The sequence below is a fragment of the Podarcis tiliguerta genome, assembly GCF_965153285.1.
Source record: "Podarcis tiliguerta genome assembly, chromosome: 12".
NCBI classification, from domain to species: Eukaryota; Metazoa; Chordata; class Lepidosauria; order Squamata; family Lacertidae; genus Podarcis; species Podarcis tiliguerta.
The window spans coordinates 26,980,503-26,999,983 of NC_139545.1; positions in this window are offsets into that span (position 1 = coordinate 26,980,503).

Consider the following 19,481-nt stretch of genomic DNA (forward strand, 5'->3'; position numbering starts at 1 on the left):
GGCTGTATCTTTTAGGTCTCCTGTCCACTGAGGTCACATGGACCTCTAGCAACAGAGATGGATACAGGACCACTCCAGACTATGTACTGGCTCCTTCTGGGGGAATATGACCCCATCCAAAGTAGGCAAGTCACCAATAATCTGAAGTCAGGAACTGCCCATCCACAACACCTCCATAATGCCCAGATTCCGACTCAGTGTTTTGGTCTTCATCCAATCCCACCACCAAGTCCAGGACTTGCATGGCCTCTTGACCCAGATATTAAAGAGAAATAGAGCTGGATATCATCAGTGTACTGGTGACACCACATACCACATCTCCAAATATCTGCTCCCAATAGCTTCATGTACATGTGATGCCCTGCGGCACCCCACAGCACAGCTGCTAGAGGGTTGAGAGATAATCACCTGGTGCTATTCTCTGAAACCAGCCCTGGGGATGGGTCCAGAACCACGGAAGAACTGTGTACTTCCCCACCAATGTTCAGAGTCAATTCAGAAGGATGCCCTGGTCAGCGGTATCAAACTTGTTGAGACACCAAGTAAGAATAAGAGGGTAACACTCCCCATGCATTGTGTGGAAAGCTAGATTTGTTGAAGTTCTCCATTTATTCTATGAGCCTGCTGGTTCTGTTTTGACTTTTGTCCCTTCAACCCTTAAGAGCAACGCAAAACTTAATCATAAGACAAATTGTTCTTGTTTTGTGATGGTAGGGGAATCCCATTGACAGTGGAGGCAAGCTAGGGTTATGTGCTCTGTGTGAGTATGTCTTCTGCTATTAGTATGCAAGGACACCCAGAGTAATAGTTTTCTTCCCGCCTAGAAAATTCACATTGAAATGCTCCTATTTCCCCCCAAAAGTGCCTGTATTCCTTTCTGGTGAAGTCAAATGCCTGCCTTGGCATTTTATACATCTGAGCCATTTGATCTATCAATTAATAAGACTTTAACCAAACACTGTAAAGTAGGGGACCATCAGAGAGGCCTCAGCCCTTGGCTGGGATTGCTAAGGCTCACTGTGAACAGCTGGCCTCTTTACAGTCCTTGTGATGCAGATTAAATGAAAATAATACATGGCAGAGAGAGAAAAAGGCAAAATCATTTGAACTTCACAAGTTATAGCCCTGAGCCATTTCACTACAGCTCATTAGGGAGTTTATGTTTATACTGTAATGCCTTTAAATATATCTGATTTTTCTAAACAGGGTTTTGTAAATTAGAACTTTCCCAAGGGGCTAACCCGGTGCAAGCTGTTCTACTTGGACTGTAGCCGGAACGAAAAGGCTACAGGGGAGCAGGAACGGATCAGAGTATGAGGGCTGGGGCCGAGATGGTACTCGACTTGGACAAGTTCAATGTCTCTCAGCCATGAAGCTCACTGGGTGGCCTTGAGAAGTCCCCCCTCTCTCTCTTAGCCTAGTCTGCCTCTCAGGGTCATCCCAAAGCTAGTGGAAATCCAAGGAAGAATGATAAAAATGTGTTGCTTAATAGATTCACATTTTCCCATTGTGATTTATGCAAGAAGTTGTTGTTTGTCTGTTGTGAGCTGGCTCCAAAATGCACAAGTAACTGATTACGTGGGAAATAACTTGCATGAGCAGCATTGCACCAGCGAGTTGTGACATTGCTCTGGATTCATGACTTAGGACAAGCTTCCTCAAACCTGGCCCTCCAGATGTTTTTGGCCTACAACTCCCATGATCCCTAACTAGCAGGACCAGTGGCCAGGGATGATGGGAATTATTGTCTCAAAACATCTGGAGGGCCAAGTTTGAGAAAGCCTGACTTAGGACATCAAACCAAGACCACAGTATCTGTAGGCAGCTGCATCTGGCACTGTCATCGTCACCAGATGTTGATACCACACATCACAAACATATTTGCCATGGAGTTTGTGCAGATGGGCGATGGCAAAGACAAGACAAGGGAAGCTGCATCTCTGCAGCAACCCAAGGGCTTTCTCAATGTCAACAACCCAGTTGTATCAATGGGAAGCTACATGTCTGTTAATGTAGTCATAAGCTGTTGGGATCGCACGCAGCATAGTTGGGCAAGTTGGGCTTGGTTGTCTCACGTAACCATGAACACTATTATGGCTACTACGCTAATCTGTGTTCTGTTCCAGCTTCACATGTCCACAGGATTAGGGTGAGCCTCAGTTGCTGCTGCTTCTCATTTATATACTGGTGGCTCCCCACTTGTGTGTGCTCGATTCACACACAGCCGTGGATGTACACTGTGCCAGAATTTTTTTTTAATAAATTGACTAAAACTGCAAAAAGGCACGAAAAGGGCAAAAACAGACTGAAAAGAGTGGGGAAAACTGCAAAAACCGCATAAAAAGGGTTAGAAAACAGATAGTAATCCCAGGAGCCTTTACAACTGCAATCCCAGGAGCCTTAGTTAATGACCTTTGAGGCCTGTGGAGATTTTGAATTTGAGAAAGGTGATTTGGAGGAAGCAATTGTGGTGGAGTTTGACCGATTTTTGGCGTAGTTTAGCACTTCAGGGAATTGGTCCACCCATCTTGTCATTGTTTCCACATCATCCTCCAGTGAAGAGGAAGCCTGAGAGCCACCATTGCCACCATTCATGCCATTCTGGTAAGTGTTGCTGGTTTTTAAGGGGTTTTCAAGGGTTTTCCTGAGGTTTAGAGGGTGTTTATAGTCTTTTTAGATGGTGTTTGTTCCCTACTATACGTGATTTCATGTATGTGTGCGGTACCTGGAAACATAACCCCCACGTCAGTGAGGAGATGCCTGTACAACTTTTTCACCCACGCATAGTTTGTGGGACTAATTTTAACAGTGGGGTATGACAGTAAGGGCTGTGTCATATATCTACTTACTACTGTCCTGTGTAAAGCTATCTGGCAACAAGACACAATGAGGTACGTATGGTTAACTCATCCAACCTTTTTGAGGGAAGTCACTTGGTGCTTTGAAATTATATCTCCTGGCCCCAGGGAATGGTCTAAGAAGATGTGAAACTTTTCCATGGCGAAATCTCACCTCAGTCAGTGCCGGATTGGAGTTCCATTTAAGCTGCTCTGAGCTTCAGTGTGATATGGAAAGACTTCAGCTCTGTGGCAAAGCACTTGCTTTTCATGCAGAATGTCCCAGGCTCAATCCTTGACCTCTCCAGCTTGGACTGGGAGAGGTCCCCATCCGAAAGCCTAGATAACCAATCAGCACAGACAATACTGAGCTAGACGGACCAATGGTCTGACTCAGTATAAGGTAGCTTCCTCTGTTTGTAACTAAATAATTGACTCTCTTTTTTTGAGAGCCAGAAAAGGTAGAGAGTTGGACTGAGACCAAGGAGATACTTTAACTGGAATGTTTTATTCCATATTTTAATTTTGACTGATTAAATTTTAATGTTTTATTAGGATTGCTTTATTCCCTATTTTCTTTTTGGGCAATTTTATTTTAATGGGAATGCCTTATTCTATTGTAGATGGCTTGCGGAATTGGTTTTTATACTTGTAAACTGCTTAGAAGCCTATTTTGACATTAAGTGGTAGATAAATAAGTAATGCATCTTTTTTTAAAGGGAAAAAAAATCACTACTCATCTGTAGACGGCCTTGGACTCATCACCCTCTTCCCACCGTTGTTTTTCAATCTAACCAGGCATGCTGTGAGGATAAAATTAGACAACCCATGCAAAGCCACCATAGACTCCTCGCAGGAGATTCAAGTCTGACAGCTACAAATAAGCCATGGACTGAATATATTTCATGCACATATGGTTATCAGCTAAATTTCAGGCTACCAATGGCTCACCGTTGGCTAATTTAAAGTCAATGATTTTTATTATTTTTTAAGTTCTGTATGCCTGTACAGAGAATTCACAATCCACACACCCCTTTCCTCCATAAATTCCACTTCACAGAGTACATTTCTGCTTCCTTTTGTGTATTTCAACAACGGTAAGAGCTAATAAAATATGGTTATTTTCCTAAAACCTAATGAGCATAGGAACTTATTCTGCATATCTCACACTGCCTTAAAGATGCTGGAGATAGGCCCCAAAGCCAGGCTAAAGTTAGCACATACTATATACTATCATTCAAAATTGTTTAGACTTTTTCTTTTGATTCATGCCGTTGCTGTATTTTGCACATCCTCCTGGCCACTCTGAGCAGCTGTAACAACACTTGTGGTATTACCAGTAATTTGCAACTTATCAAACATGATTGAACCTTGTTCTTTTGTGTAAATGAAACAGAACTCTCTGGTTAGCTTTCTTTATACTTTGGAAATAGTGCAAAGGAAACCAAAGCTATATTTGCATGCCAGACAATGAAACATAACACACAGTGTATACATGCCTTTGACATTGTAATTACTAGCTGTTGTTTAGATTCCATGTATGGTCACTGGCTTTGGCAGTGTCGAAATCAGCTGTATCAACATTTAATCAAAGTCTTATAGATTTGGGGTGTATATTTTTCTAATGTCAAAATGGAAATGCTAAGACTAAAAAATAAGTTTGAGTGGGATGAAGATGCGTGCCTGATAGGCTGCAAAAATAATGAATGTTTGCGCCATAACGAGCAAGGCCCTTCTCTGAGGTTTCGCCCCCTTAATGAAACAAAACAGAGCGAGCAATTTTCAGTTGGAATGGCTTTCCTCAGAGTCTTGGCAACTTTTAATTAGTTCTGCTGGGATTCAAATGTAAAATTGGAGTGCAGCGCTCTCCGATTCAGCAGGCTGCATTGCTTACCTATCCTGCAGAACTCCTTCCAGCTAGAGATTGAGAGTTGATCCTATCGTTGCCTGGGTTAAATCATATCCGAGCCTCTGGCACATAGCATTTGGAGTGCAACGACTTGTACCTAATGCCGTCCAATGTCAAATATGCATCACATGAAACAAAGGCTGGAGAGATTAAGACTGGAGCTTCATTCATCTAAATGCACATGGACAGACCCTGTCTATATCTTCTCTAAGTGACGGTATGTATCTCCTTGAATGCCAGTATATATATATATATATATATATATATATATATATATATATATATTGGCATTCAAGGAGATACATACATATATATATGTATTGGCATTCAAGGAGATACATACATATATATATATATAGGGACCTCTGACTATTAGGTCCAGTCGTAACCGACTCTGGGGTTGCGGCGCTCATCTTGCTTTAATGGCTGAGGGAGCAGGCATACAGCTTCCAGGTCATGTGGCCAGCATGACTAAGCTGCTTCTGGCAAACCAGAGCAGCGCACAGAAACGTCGTTTACCTTCCCGCCGGAGTGGTACCCATTTATCTACTTGCACTTTGACGTGCTTTCGAACTGCTAGGTTGGCAGGAGCAGGGACCAAGCAATGGGAGCTCACCCCGTTGCGGGGATTCGAACCGCCGACCTTCTGATCGGCAAGTCCTAGGCTCTGTGGTTTAACCCACAGCGCCACCCGCGTCCCTTGACTAAGAACAACATAGGAACCCACGTAATACTGACCCAGATCATTTGTCCACCTAGCTCAATATTGTCTACATTGAGTGGCAGCAGCTCCCCGGGGTTTCACAGATGGGGCTCTCATGTTTTTATCTTTTGGCATTCAAAGCAAATGTTCTACCAATGCCACTTAGCTACAACACTTTGCATATAATCCTTTATACAGTAGTGCCCTGCAATACGAATGCCTCGGAAGACGAAAAACTCGCAAGACAAAAGAGTTTACCGTTTTCTGAGGTGCTTCGCAAGACGGATTTCCCTATGGGCTTGCTTTGCAAGACGAAACGTCTTGCGCCTTTTTTTTTTAAACCACCAATGCATTCCTATGGGAAACCATCAATACGCATTGGTGCTTCGCAAGATGAAAAAACTCGTAGAACGAAAAAAACTCGCAGAACGAATTAATTTCGTCTTGCGAGGTACCACTGTACTAGTAACCAAAAATTACAAGTAATCACCTTGGCCTGAAAAAAATCAAAGAGACCTAATGCTTTAGATTCAGACAATAATTGTTCATAACATACATTATCAATTGGCTATAATTTGGCTAAAATCAACTGTATGTGTGTGTGTTTTTCTGTGTCAGCTGAAGCGCCACATTTTCCCTCCACATGTAGGATCAATGTGTAGAAGGTGGAGCTGCAAACTCTGTTGTGTGTTGATTTCATTAACTTAGGTAAAATATTTATACCCCATTCCTTAATCTCAAGAGCACACACAGCATCTGACAAACATAAAATTCCAATAAAACTTAAAAATCATGCAGAGAAACCAATTGGGGGTGGGGGTGGGGAGATTAAACACAGCAGCAGACTACTTTAAGGGGAAGGGGCGAGACACAGCAGCATCTTCAAAGTCTTTCAGAAATTTGGCAGAGAAGGACCCTGATGAATTGATGGTGGAAGATCATTCTAGATGTGAGGGGCCGCAACTGAAAAGTCCATGCTGCTCTGTCCTCACCCAACTCACTTCATAATAAAAAAGATACCCTGAGCTGTTCTAGAGTGCATGTGGAGTCTGGCATGAGAAGTGCTTTCATTCTGAGCCCCCATTGTTGAACTAATGAGAGAGCTTTCTGCCTGTTTTTTTTTTTTTTTTTTTTAAATGCAGGAATGGTTTTCACATATGATTTCATGGAAAGGCACGGTGACTCGGTGATGTTTCCTTTCGTATGAGAATTGGGTTTCCATTGCTTTCACAATACCTGAATGGTTCGTGATGAAGACCTAATTGAAATGCATCATGTTATCTGTAAAAGAATTATAACCAACATGTGAATTTATAAGCATTTTGTAAAGTGAGTATAAATGATCAGCATTATTGTGTATAGGTTATTTGATTATTATTTTTAGAACATTGTACAATATGTTACTATGCACTATTACTTTTTCATCATTTGTGACCTTTCCAATTATATATTACTTTTGTACAATTTCAAGTGCCCTTTCTTTGTTTTGTTTTCTGTTTTTCGTCCACAAGAGGCCTTTTTTTGTTATCCTAGTGAGAACCAAGAGAGAATACAATAATGCATCTTTTCTCCTTGGCCTGTGGGTTCAGCTGCCTACTGATGCTTGTTTGTTCTGTGTTTTGCTAGTTTGTCGAATTTGTTTTTGTAACCAACAAGTAAGTGCTCTCAACTGAGATGTGCTGCTTTAATAAAATAATCAACCATCACAACCATCTCTGTGCTCTCTCTGACTTTGAAGCCCGAGGCATTTTAGAGAGCTAAAGGATTTCCTGAGAGCAGGACATGGTGGAGATCATGAGAGATAAGTAGCACAAGGCTATCAATGACTACTAGCCCCAACTGCCACTGTTGGAGGCAAACTACTTCTGAATGCCACCAGTGGGAAGAGGGTTTCTGGGCTTCCAATAAGTATCTGGTTGGCCACTGTGAAAACAGGATGCTGGCCTAGATGGTTCATTGATTTGATCCAGCAGGGTTATTCTTATGTATATAGGAAAGTACTGCTAGCGAGCTCTCTACTCTGGCCCAACAAGGGGTCTGATCCCTGCCTCTTTCTCCTTAAAGTATTATAGGACGGATGAGTGACTAAGCAAACAAGTGTGGCCATCATGAGCTAGCAAGATATTGGATGTCCTACAGTGTTCAGCTTCAAGCCTTTCTTTAAATTTTGAAATTAAGTGAAGAGGTGGGAAATTTGATTCTGTTCACATTTAAAGTCAAATCTTTCATTTTTGCATTTTCCAAAACAACATGAGAAATGAAGCACAGCCATCCTTCCGAATTCGCGGTTATCTGAATTTTGCAATGCAGTTAGCCAACCAAACAGTATTAACAAAAATGCATGTATTAGGGGGAATTGTGCATAAAAATGGATATATTAGTGGTAAAAAAGCATCATGTTAGATGACATTGCTTGTGAAAAGGTGTACAGTGCTAATAGCTGCATACAAAATGTGTTTATTTGGATAAATTTTCACAAAAATGCTGTAGAATTTTCATGCAGCAGAATTTTCATGCTGTAGAATTTTCATATTGTTGCAGAAATGTGGAGAACTGAATTTAAGAAACGAAAAAATAATAAGGTGAGAGAAGCAAAATTGATAGGCCTTTCTATCCCTAAAAGTGAATGAGAGACAATGGGAGGTTAGTCAAAGTAGATCCATTGAAATCAATGAGACTTCCTTCCATCGTAAATGCATGAGTTATTTAATATTTTTTATTTAAATATTATACCAGCCTCCAGGCAAATCTCAAGGCAGTTTAGAACAGTCAACGATAACTTTTTAAAAAATACATTAAATAAGCAGACTAAGATACAACAGACGAAGAGGCATGCTGGATCAGGCCACAAGCCCAACATCCTCACAGTGGTGGACAAGATGTCCTTGACCAGAACATGAGCACTATAGCACTCTCCCCTCTTGTGATTCCCAGCAATTTGTATTCAAATGCATAAAGAACCACAGAGGCAACAATAACCGTAACAGCCAGGCAGTCTCTCAAGGCTTGGTATCAATAACCCATAAAGTCTAGAGGAGTAAATACATTTTCAGGAGTTACTGCAAACTCAACCTTCATTCAGGGGGAGATGGCTCTGCAGACACACAAAAATCCCTCCCTTGGTTATGCCAGATGTCCTTCAGTGGTTTGCAATAAAAAAGGGTCCTCATCCTGAGCTCTTAATAGCTGGTCTCATCACATAGGTGAAAGCTTTCTTTCAGTGATCCAGATCTCAGGTTGTTCAGAGCCGTATAAGTCAACAGCATAACCTTAAATTTGGCCTGGTAGGAAATAGGCTGGATTTTCAACAGTGGATGTTATGTGATCGTGGTAGACTGCTCCAGTTAGCAGTCTCACCACTACATTTTGTAAACCATTGTGTTCCTAAGGCAGCAATTGTTGTGCATGTTTTGCTTATAAAACTAAACTATGTTTGGACTTTAGTTGCAGCTCAGGTGCATTACTCAATTGATGGTCATTTCTAGGGATCTGGGTTCTGAGAACCATGTGGAGTCACTATAAATACTTGGGAAGCAGAACTGCTTAGAGAGAGAGAGAGGAGGAAACCAAGGCGGAGATCGATGACAAAAGAGGGCTGAGCTCAGCTGGGTGGGAAAGACCATTAAGAGGACAAAGTCAAATTGTTTTTCAAGGCCTCAAAGGCTATGCCTGCTGGACTGTAACATTGCTGAAGCCACTGGAGAACTGTGGATGTATCACCGGCTGAGAGAGAAGAATGAGGTCCATAGAATTTTCCAAGAGGTGTGTGCAGTGGCTCTGGGCCAATGGCTGAGCACAGTGGAAAAATGTTATTGATGCCAGTGACTGGAGAGATTTCTGTCCCTCTGCAAGATTTGTGAATGATCCACACAAGGATTTGGCAGCAGATACTGAAATACCTGCATGTCACATGTGCACAGCTGTGTATATGAGCCATGCCTTATTGACCCCTGAGGTCAACCATAGGGCAATCCATAGGGATAAATGCTGTACGCTAATGAACCATTTATCCCTTCCTTTCTCTAACTTAATTAATTTATTCTCTCACCCATTCTTGGGGGACTTCAATTAAGTCAGAGAAATCTGTCAAACATGCAGGCCCCCTTCCTTACTAAAACATTTGCTGGCTACGCGGCAATCCCAAAATTCACCGAGCGACGCCATAACTCTGGTCGTGTCTTCCAGCAAATCAAAACGGTTGACATGAAGGAGCAATCAATCAGACCTATTCCTTGGGATGTATAAAATATGTACACGGCGAGGTGCTTAAGCCACAGCATTAAAGCAGCTGCGAGTTAGTATTTAAACGGCAAATATGCTAAATATATTTTAAAATTTGCAGCATTTGCAATTCCCATCATCAAATGAAGTTTGCAGGTGTTCAAATACGTTGTTAATCCTGGAGGTTTTTCAGAAAACTATTAGCAATATTAAATTGAAACTATGGAACACAGGCAAGCTATTTGGTTGGAGGAAAAAGTACAGCAATAAATAATGTCTCTTGATGACTGATACAATAATTCAAGACCTTTTAAGGTGGTCCTGCTTTTGCCCCATTTCAAGCACAGTAGAGCGACTATTTTAATATTACTATAATGCAGATAAAAACAGTTGCATTGGGGTGGGGGTGAGGAACAGTGCTCCTTTGTTTAAGACAAAAAAAGGGAGGAAAACAACCCCATAACTTTATTTAGCCCATCAGAGTAAAAGTTCAATACTGTGATGAATGTAAATGTTCCTTACTCTGCACCAAAGCAAGGAAGTATATTTGTGGCACCATATCCCCAGCCCAAGCCCACCTTGCTCTAACCAAACCTAACAAAGCAAGTATGACTGGATGTGCTGGCATTTCCCTCAGTGGGAGAGGAGAGCTGAAAAGAATGTCAATATATCTCACATCTGGCAACCATTGCGCCCATTTGATTTCAGATAATACATGGGTAAAAAGGTAAAGGTAAAGAACCCCTGACAGTTAAGTCCAGTCGTGGACGACTCTGGAGTTGCGGAGCTCATCTCACTTTACTGGCTGAGGGAGCCAGTGTTTGTCCACAGACAGCTTCTGGGTCTTGTGGCCAGCATGATTAAGCCACTTTTGGCAAACCAGAGCAGTGCATGGAAATGCCGTTTACCTTCCCTATTTATCTACTTGCACTTTGACATGCTTTTGAACTGCTAGGTTGGGAGGAGCAGGGACTGAGCAACGGGAGCTCACCCCGTCATAGGGATTTGAACTGTCGACCTTCTGATTGGCAAGCCCAAGGCTCAGTGGTTTAGACCACAGCACCACCCATGTCCCGTTATGTGGATAAATGAGTCTAAAAAGCCAAGGACACAAAATTTCATGGCCCTCTAGCAGCCATGGTGGCTCATTTATTGATTCTGACCAAACTAAGCCTCCCGATGTATATTTTGCTCTAGGAGGCTTAGTTTGGTCAGAATTGAGTATGCACTTCCAGAGTTAACACTAAACACATTACTTCTGGTAAATGAGCCACCATAGCCGCTAGAGGGCCATTAAAATTTGTATCCCGGCCTTTTTAGATTCGTCCACCCATGTACTATCTAAAACCAAAGGGGCGAACTGGAATGCCAGATGTGAATTTTCTTTTTCAAGCTCTCCCACCCCACTCCCTCTTTTTCTAGGGCATGACTACTTCCCACAAGTAGCAAGTGGTATTGTCACAATCTGACTACAGAGAAAGGTTATCTCCATATCTTATTATTCATCGCATGCAGTGCTGTGTTTGTTCTGCTGTAGTTCGACTTCCAACAAAAACAGCATCATTCACATCTCTGTCTGCTGCAGCAGAATTTTACAGATCTAAATGTAAAATCCATAGATTTGGAGAGCTAGGAAAGGTTCAGAAATGCACAACCACAATGATTGTGTGTGTGTGTGGAGCAACTCCCCTGCGAATAAAGGTTGCAGCAATGGGAACTTTTTAGTTCAGAAAAAAATGGGGAGTAAGAGGTGACTCAATAGTCATTTATAAAATTATCCATGTCATGGAGAAGACAGATAGATAACACTTGGAGCATCTAGGGATAATAATAATAATAATAATAATAATAATAATAATAATAATATGTAATTTATACCCCACCCATCTGGCTGGGTTTCCCCAGCCACTCTGGGCAGCAACCAACATAATAATAATAATAATAATAATAATAATAATAATAATAATAATAATGTGATAAAACATCAAACATTAAAAACTTTCCTAAACAGGGCTGCCTTCAGATATCTTCTAAAAGTCAGATCGTTGTTTATTTCCTTGACATCTGATGTGAGGGCGTTCCACAGGGCAGTTGCCAGCACCGAGAAGGCCCTCTGCCTGGTTCCCTGTAACCTCACTTCTCGCAGTGAGGGAACTACCAGAAGGCCCTCGGAGCTGGACCTCAGTGTCCGGGCTGAATGATGGGGGTGGAGACGCTCCTTCAGGTATACTGGGCCAAGGCCGTTTAGGGCTTTAAAGGTCAGCACCAACACTTTGAATTGTGCTCGGAAACGTACTGGGAGACAGTGAAGATCCTTTAGGACTGGTCTCAGCAGCCATTCCCAGTCACCAGTCTAGCTGCCGCGTTCTGGATTAGTTGTAGTTTCCAGGTCACCTTCAAAGGTAGCCCCACGTAGAGTGCATTACAGGGATGTTCTTTAGTATATGCTGGGTTCACACTGTATAGAATTTTATAGATAAGAAGGTGAACTTGTCATGCTCTAGATGTTGGGGGACTACAGTTTCCATCTTCCCTGTCTTCCCTGACCATTGGGCTTGCTAGCTGGGGCCGATGGGAGTCATAATCCAACAACATTTGGAGGACCTTGGGTTCCCCTGACCGTGACTGGCTGGAATAATCAGCAGCCGGTATAATCCATATTACTGTTCCTTCCTTTCCATTCTTCAAGCATGAATAGCAGAACAGTACCACAGAACTGGAATTTCAAAAAGCTGTGTCTTTATTCCTGCCTCATTGCTTTAATCTTAAAATGGATACCAAATGAAAGTCGTTCGAAAACTGTACACAGCAGCTGTGACTTGTTGAGTCAATCACAATACAGGATATTTTTAAACCTGTTTTAAAATAGTATATAAAAGAGCCATCTGGAGAATATTGAGTTTCATAACAGGCAGGAATTATTCAATAACCTTCTCCCAAATAGGAGTAACAGCTTCTGGATCTTCAAAGAAGAATCCTGAGCTTAAGAAAAGAGATCTTATGCTGTTTAAAATCAGGAAACATGTAGAATAAGGAACTCTTTTTGGTCTACCTTAATAGCTTGTGGGCTAAGGAAATGACCTCCACAGCTGTCAAAGTTTAGCTTATATAGGGGTGGAGATGAATTTTTCTCCCTGTAAATATAAAAACTTTGAGAAATCTAAACTCTTGTGATCTGTATTGCTAGTGTGACTAGGTTATGCCAATATTCGTACTTAGAGCGCAATTCAGTTAGGATCAGTTAGCCAACCTGGTGGCTTCCAGCTTTTGTGAATCTGCTTCTCTTAACTGGGACTGGCAGGGGCTGATGGGAATTGGAGCCCAACAACATCTAGAGGACCACATGATAGTCAAACACACACCCGCACATTCAGGTTGTGCAATGACAACTGATTAATGCTCTTGTTCAGTAAAACTTCCCCTAACTGCCCAGCCCAAAAGATAAAGTGATGACAAAATGCACCAGAAAGTGCGGAATAACAATTACTTAACACAACGCCGTCTAATCTCTCTGCAAACTAATCAGAATGAATGCTCGATAAATAACTGACGTTGTCTAACCTTCCTGCAAGTTTTGTGCAAGCAAATCAGGATGGATGCTCAATACAGTTCATCTGATCCGAATAGAATTGGAGCTTCTTTTCTTCTGCCTGTGGCTGGCTTCATTAAGCGTAGCACTTAGAAATAGGAATGGTTTGCACTGCTGAACTCGGTTAGCAAAGCATTACCTAATGCTAAAAGAGCATCAGTGGTGTAGTAAAGCTACTTGGAAGAAATGGAAAACATTAAAACAAAAATATAACTCCCTTTTAAGAAATCATGCTCCTGAGCATGTTGGAGAGCTCAGATTTCTTGCACAGCTTTCTGAAAATAAAATAAAGCAAGCTGGTTTTGAATATAGCTTGCTATTCTGCTTTGCCATTGCGAACGTGTGTGTTTTTTCTTCTCCCTTTTTAAAAAATATTATTTGTCTATTAGAAGACAACAGCTTCTCTCATCATTAGGAATGCCTTTGGGGAAAAGCAACTCTAAAACAACCTCATTTGGAACACCCCTGGTGCATGAACTCTTTATAGAAATGACATGTTATCAGTTTGAAAGGATACTAGCTCTTTGAGTAAACACTGATCTGTAAAAATAGAGATTATGCAGTTAATAACATTTAATATTTTGGTATCTCAACCTCCTCCTGTGTAGATCAGCCTGGGATAGATATGTTTGTTTACTTGCTGCATGTGAAAGTTCATTCTCAGTATCAAGTTTGTTTGGTCCACTAACTTTGTTAACCTTTGCATTCACTTGTATTATTTGGTGTCGTTCCATGAGTAGCCCGGATAGAAATGGTTACATTGGGGTTAAAGGTCATAACCATTACGGGATTTCAAGTTAAAATACACGGTGCTTTTTTGAGGATCAGAGTCTGTTTATGCTTAATTATTTTCTTTGTGAGAATTTCTATGAAGAAGATTATTATAATATATAAACCATCTGGTTGAGCTTTAATACCTACCTCGTTTCTTAATGAAATAACAATCCAAAACTTTACCGAGAAGCAGCTAAATTCCTACTAGAACGGCAGGGCTTCATATTCCGCAGTCACCGCTGCTTATGGAAATTCAATTAACCAGAAGTGGGAAGAAATCAGTGCATGGTGCCAATATATTTATTAAAACTGCTGCCACTCTTCATATTGCACCACAAATTGAGAGTTTTACAATATTTCAAAAGGATTATTTTATGTTGCATTAACATAGCCTTCAAACACACATGACTGTGAAATTCCCTTGTGTCATACGTTGCTGTCGAATGTAATTTTTTTTCTTTTTTAGTCAAAACACCAAATAACTTTTTTAAGGTCTCATAAAATGATATTTATATCTTTAAAACATTGCATTCCTAATCACCAAGCCGAGATTCATAGCGCTCAAGAGACACTGAAATCACTGCTTAGAAACAGTATTTGCTGACTTCACCAGGGTAACAGTTTAATCCTTAAAGTAATCAACTTTCACCCTCGTCTTTGGGTCTCCTTGACTTTTAAGTTCTCCCTCGCTTTTTCAGAGGGGGGAAAGAGGCCTGGTGCTAGGCGACAGCTATTATTCTCCTCCATGGGATAGTCCACTTCATTCAGACAAGTAATATCATCTTCTATTTACACTCATTTGAAGCAAGTGCACAGAGGTCAGCCGCCGGTACACTCTGAAGTTACACCAAAGCAAAAGGAAAAGCCAGGGCAGCAGGAGACAGCAGGGTTTTGAAACCAGAATAACCTGGGAAGCAGATACTGCATGCTTATTTATTTCTTTTATTTGATCCTTCAGGGGAAAAAGAAACAGACGCACACACGGAAACATCCAAATCCCAGTGCCATGTCGTCAAAGGATTTCACACAAACTTAAGCAGGGTAAATGGAAGATGCAGCCCTGGGCATTATTCCTTTCTTGCCCATCCATAATGCCTTAGGGCTAATCTTGGCAAGCATATCTCAGATAAGGAATGCTCAAAATATAATGCAAAAAAATGTATCATTTGTGTGTGGGTTGGTGGAAACAAACAAAGATAACTTGGAATGACAAGAAGTAGGGCTATCCACCCAAAATGAGGAGTGATTTTTTTAAATTAAAAAAAATCTATGCAACATGGAAGTGTAGCAAAATTTCCACCCAAGATCACCATTGTAAGTTTATTTTAATACTGTGACTCACCCTGAGACCTTATAGGGTGAAGAGCAGGCAATAAAATATGATCATCATCCTGGCTGGTCAAGGACCATTTTTTAAGTCTTGGTAGGGTGATAGTAACTTTGGATACCACATGCCTCTGTAGCAATATGCCCAACTGAAGGATTTATCACTGAGCAACAACTTTATTGCACGATCGAGTGAAATTTCATTTATGTGCTGCTTTTTCTCTGAGAGCAACACACATGGAATCCTTCTTTTCTCCTATGAACCAGAGGGATAGCTCAGTCAGTAGAGCATGAGACTCTTACCCTCGGGGTCATGGGTTTGAGCACCAATGTGGGGTGAAAGATTTCTGCATTGCAGGGGATTGAACTAGATGACCCTTGTGGGCCCTTCCAACTCTTCAAGTCTGTGATTCTGAGATAGATGGGGTACACCCTGAGATCAACCAGTGAGCATCACAGCTGAGCAGCAACTTAAACCCAGAACTCTCTATTTCAAAGCCACCACTCTGATCGCTACAAAACACTGGTTAACGCAAAATCTCTAGCATTGAATGATGCACTTAGTCAGCACTATGTGGGAAAAAAGTCTGACATTGTGGGCATTGTTCAGAAAACATGGCTAGCCAATGTTGGACTCCAATTCCCATCTAATTCCCATCAGCCCAAGCCAGCATGGTCAATGATCACAGATGGTGGGAGTTGTCATCTAACAGTGCTACATTGGCTACACACCAATGACAGTTCTATACAGTTCTAGATTCAGGTAGGTAGCCATGTTGGTCAGACACAGTTGAAATAAATTAAAATAGTAAAAAAAAATTGTCCAGTAGCACCTTAGAGACCAACTAAGTTTGTTCTGGGTATAAGATTTTGTGTGCATTCACACTTCTTCAGATACACTGAAACAGAAGTCACCATACCCTTATATATAGTGGGAGGGTGGGATGGGGTTTTTCTCAGAAGTAGGAGACGGGTGATTGACTCAATGGGTATGGTAAACCTGTTGACGACTGTTAACGACTGCAATTAGTCCTACAGGAAAAAGCAAGGGATAACATGCAGATGACCAAAAATAGCTTTACATATGTAATGAGACAAGAATACAGTTGTTGTTGTTTAGTCATTTAGTCGTGTCCAACTCTTCGTGACCCCATGGACCAGAGCACGCCAGGACTCCTGTCTTCCACTGCCTCCCGCAGTTTGGTCAAACTCATGCTGGTAGCTTCGACAACACTGTCCAACCATTTCGTTCTCTGTCGTCCCCTTCTCCTTGTGCCCTCAATCTTTCCTAACACCAGGGTTTTTTCCAGGGAATCTTCTCATGAGGTGGCCAAAGTTTTGGAGCCCCAGCTTCACAATCTGTCCTCCCAGTGAGCATTCATGGCTGATTTCCTTCAGAATGAATAAGTTTGATCTTCTTGCAGTCCATGGGACTCTCAAGAGTCTCCTCCAGCACCATAATTCAAAAGCATCAATTCTTCGGCGATCAGCCTTCTTTATGGTCCAGCTCTCACTTCCATACATCACTACTGGGAAAACCATAGGTTTCACTATACGGACCTTTGTTGGCAAAGTGATGTCTCTGCTTTTTAAGAATGCAGTACCTCTGTACAGACCAGGTCTCTCCATAGTTTTCAGTTTAGTAATAAGTTGTAATTCAGCAACTTCTCTTTCAAGTCTATTTCTGAAATTCTTTTGTACTAAGACAGCTGCTTTGAGAACCTGTATTGAATGTCCTGGGAGATTGAAGTGTTCTCCTACTGGCTTCTCTGTCTTGTGGTTCCTGATGTCAGATTTATGTCCATCTATCCTTTGGCGTGGGATTTGGCCTGTTTGTCCAATATAGAGAGCTAAAGGGCAGTAGGAAAACACTTCCATACTATCTTGTCATCTGCATACCATCCCTTGCTTTTTTCTGTAGGACTAATTGCAGTCGTTAACTGTTGTCAACAGGTTTACCATACCCATCTCCCATTACCCTTCTGAGAAAAACCCCACCCCACCTCTCACTGTATATAAGGGTCTGGTGACTTCTGTTTCAGTGTATCTGAAGAAGTGTGCATGCACAAGAAAGCTTATACCCATAACAAACTTAGTTGGTGTCTAAAGTGCTACTGGACTTTTTTTTTTTTAAAAAAGAAAAAATATCTATACAGTTCTGTTCATTAACCTGATTTTACTAGCTACTCTATTCTCTTCAGTCATTGTTGAATAATATGGCCAGTATCCACAAACTGTAATGGGAGCTCTTGGTAATTTAACCACACCCGCTAAATGTGTGTATGGTTGTTTAAAGAAAAATTGCTAATATTTATGTTTAGCATGCCAGCTTCCAAACGGCATTCACAGTTTCCAGTGGAACAGGTGTCTTTTCTTTCATTCATAAATTCATTCATAACTGCAAGTGCATATCGGTAGCAGCTACTACTATATAGGTGAACTGCAGTGGATCGGCAGCACTCACTAACCAATGCTCCAATTCTATTCATAGTTACTTGGGAGTGTCGCATAGAAATTATTGGGACTCGCTTCTGAGCAAATATGGACCAGATCAGTGCTGTGAGCCATTTAGTGTTTTGCAATGTCAGTTGTCTGCACAAAATCCTTTCATCCAGGCTAAATATTATTTAAAAGATATCAGAAGGCAATTTCCTTTCCTAAATCATATGCTACATTGCCATATATTCAAAGCAGTCTCTATCACACACATGATCAAACACAGCCAATACCATTTGCCAATTTGCTGTATCACCAACTCTCAGATTACTCTCAGGACCGACAATCTGGATCAATCTGTTCAATCAGCACCGTAATGAGAACCCAAACCTCATGATCTTCACTGACAACATTAGGGAATGCTGTAAGTGTGGCGCAGCAAGAGGCCATTGTCTTTCTTTCTGTCATGCAACAGAAATTTCAGCCATAGCTCAGTGATAGAGCACATGTCTTGTATGCTCTGCAGAACAGTCCAGCTTCCGTCCTGATCAGCTTCAGCTAGAAGACCATTGGTATATCTGGATAGGTTCCAGGAGGCCTGAAAAGCCATCACAGGTTAAAATAGACATTGCTAGCTTAGATAGACCAACAGTCTAACTCATTGTATGGGTAAGAGAATCTGAGAGCCACGTGCCACTTTAAAGACAAACATGTGTAAGCATAATCTTTAAAGGACCATGGTCCACTTTGGCAGATCCAGGAAGGCATATGCCCCAGTAAATAGATAGTCTTGAAGGTGTTATAAGACTTTTTGTTCTTGTTGTTGCAACAAATTAACACAGTTATTCTTCTAGAAATCAGTATAGGGCCATCATCATCATCATCATTTGACTAGGTTGCTTATCAGGACAAAAATTGTGTGTGTGATAAAGAGACAGAGTAGCAGGGAGAGGGAGAGGGAGAGAGAGAAAGAGAATTAGCCTCATATCAGTGCCAACAGGGCTGGCCCAAGACATTTTGCTGCCTGAAGCAAAGGATCAGATGGTGCCTCTACTCCACTTTATGTACGCAACACCTATTGGACTGACAGCCGGGTGTTACTTGAACTCTGGTGGTGTCCTCCACTGTATCAGAGGGCAAGAGACTAGTTTAGGTGGCACAGGGCAGGGTGTCTGGCAAACATAGGCATGTCCTCCAACATCTGAGGCAGTTACCTCACTCTGCCCAATGGCAGGGGCAGTTCTGACTGCAGAAAAATGTGGAATTGACTTGAGCACCACAAGTTACTCATATTGGCCTACAGACACATAGGCTGCAAGGCTGCAATCCTATGCACACTTCTCTGAAGAAAAGTCCCATTGAACTCAGTGTGGCTTGCTTCTGATTAGAGTCATGTCTAGGATTGCACTGTAAGTTAATAATGCTCTCTCCTTGTATTGCCACACTATTCCTTTCCAAAGTAAAGGCTCAAAGTAGAGAGTACTAACTGATACATCTATGTAAAATCTGCAGATGACTTCTGTGGGTTTACATAGTTGATTTTGAACACAAAACATTTCTTTTTGGGCACAGAATATGGATCTTTTACAGTTTTGGATGTATAGTGTGAAGAACTTTGCCTATTGGCTTCAGATGGGCTAGACTAGTATTAAAGGGATTATTTATTGCTCCCTTGGTCAAATAATG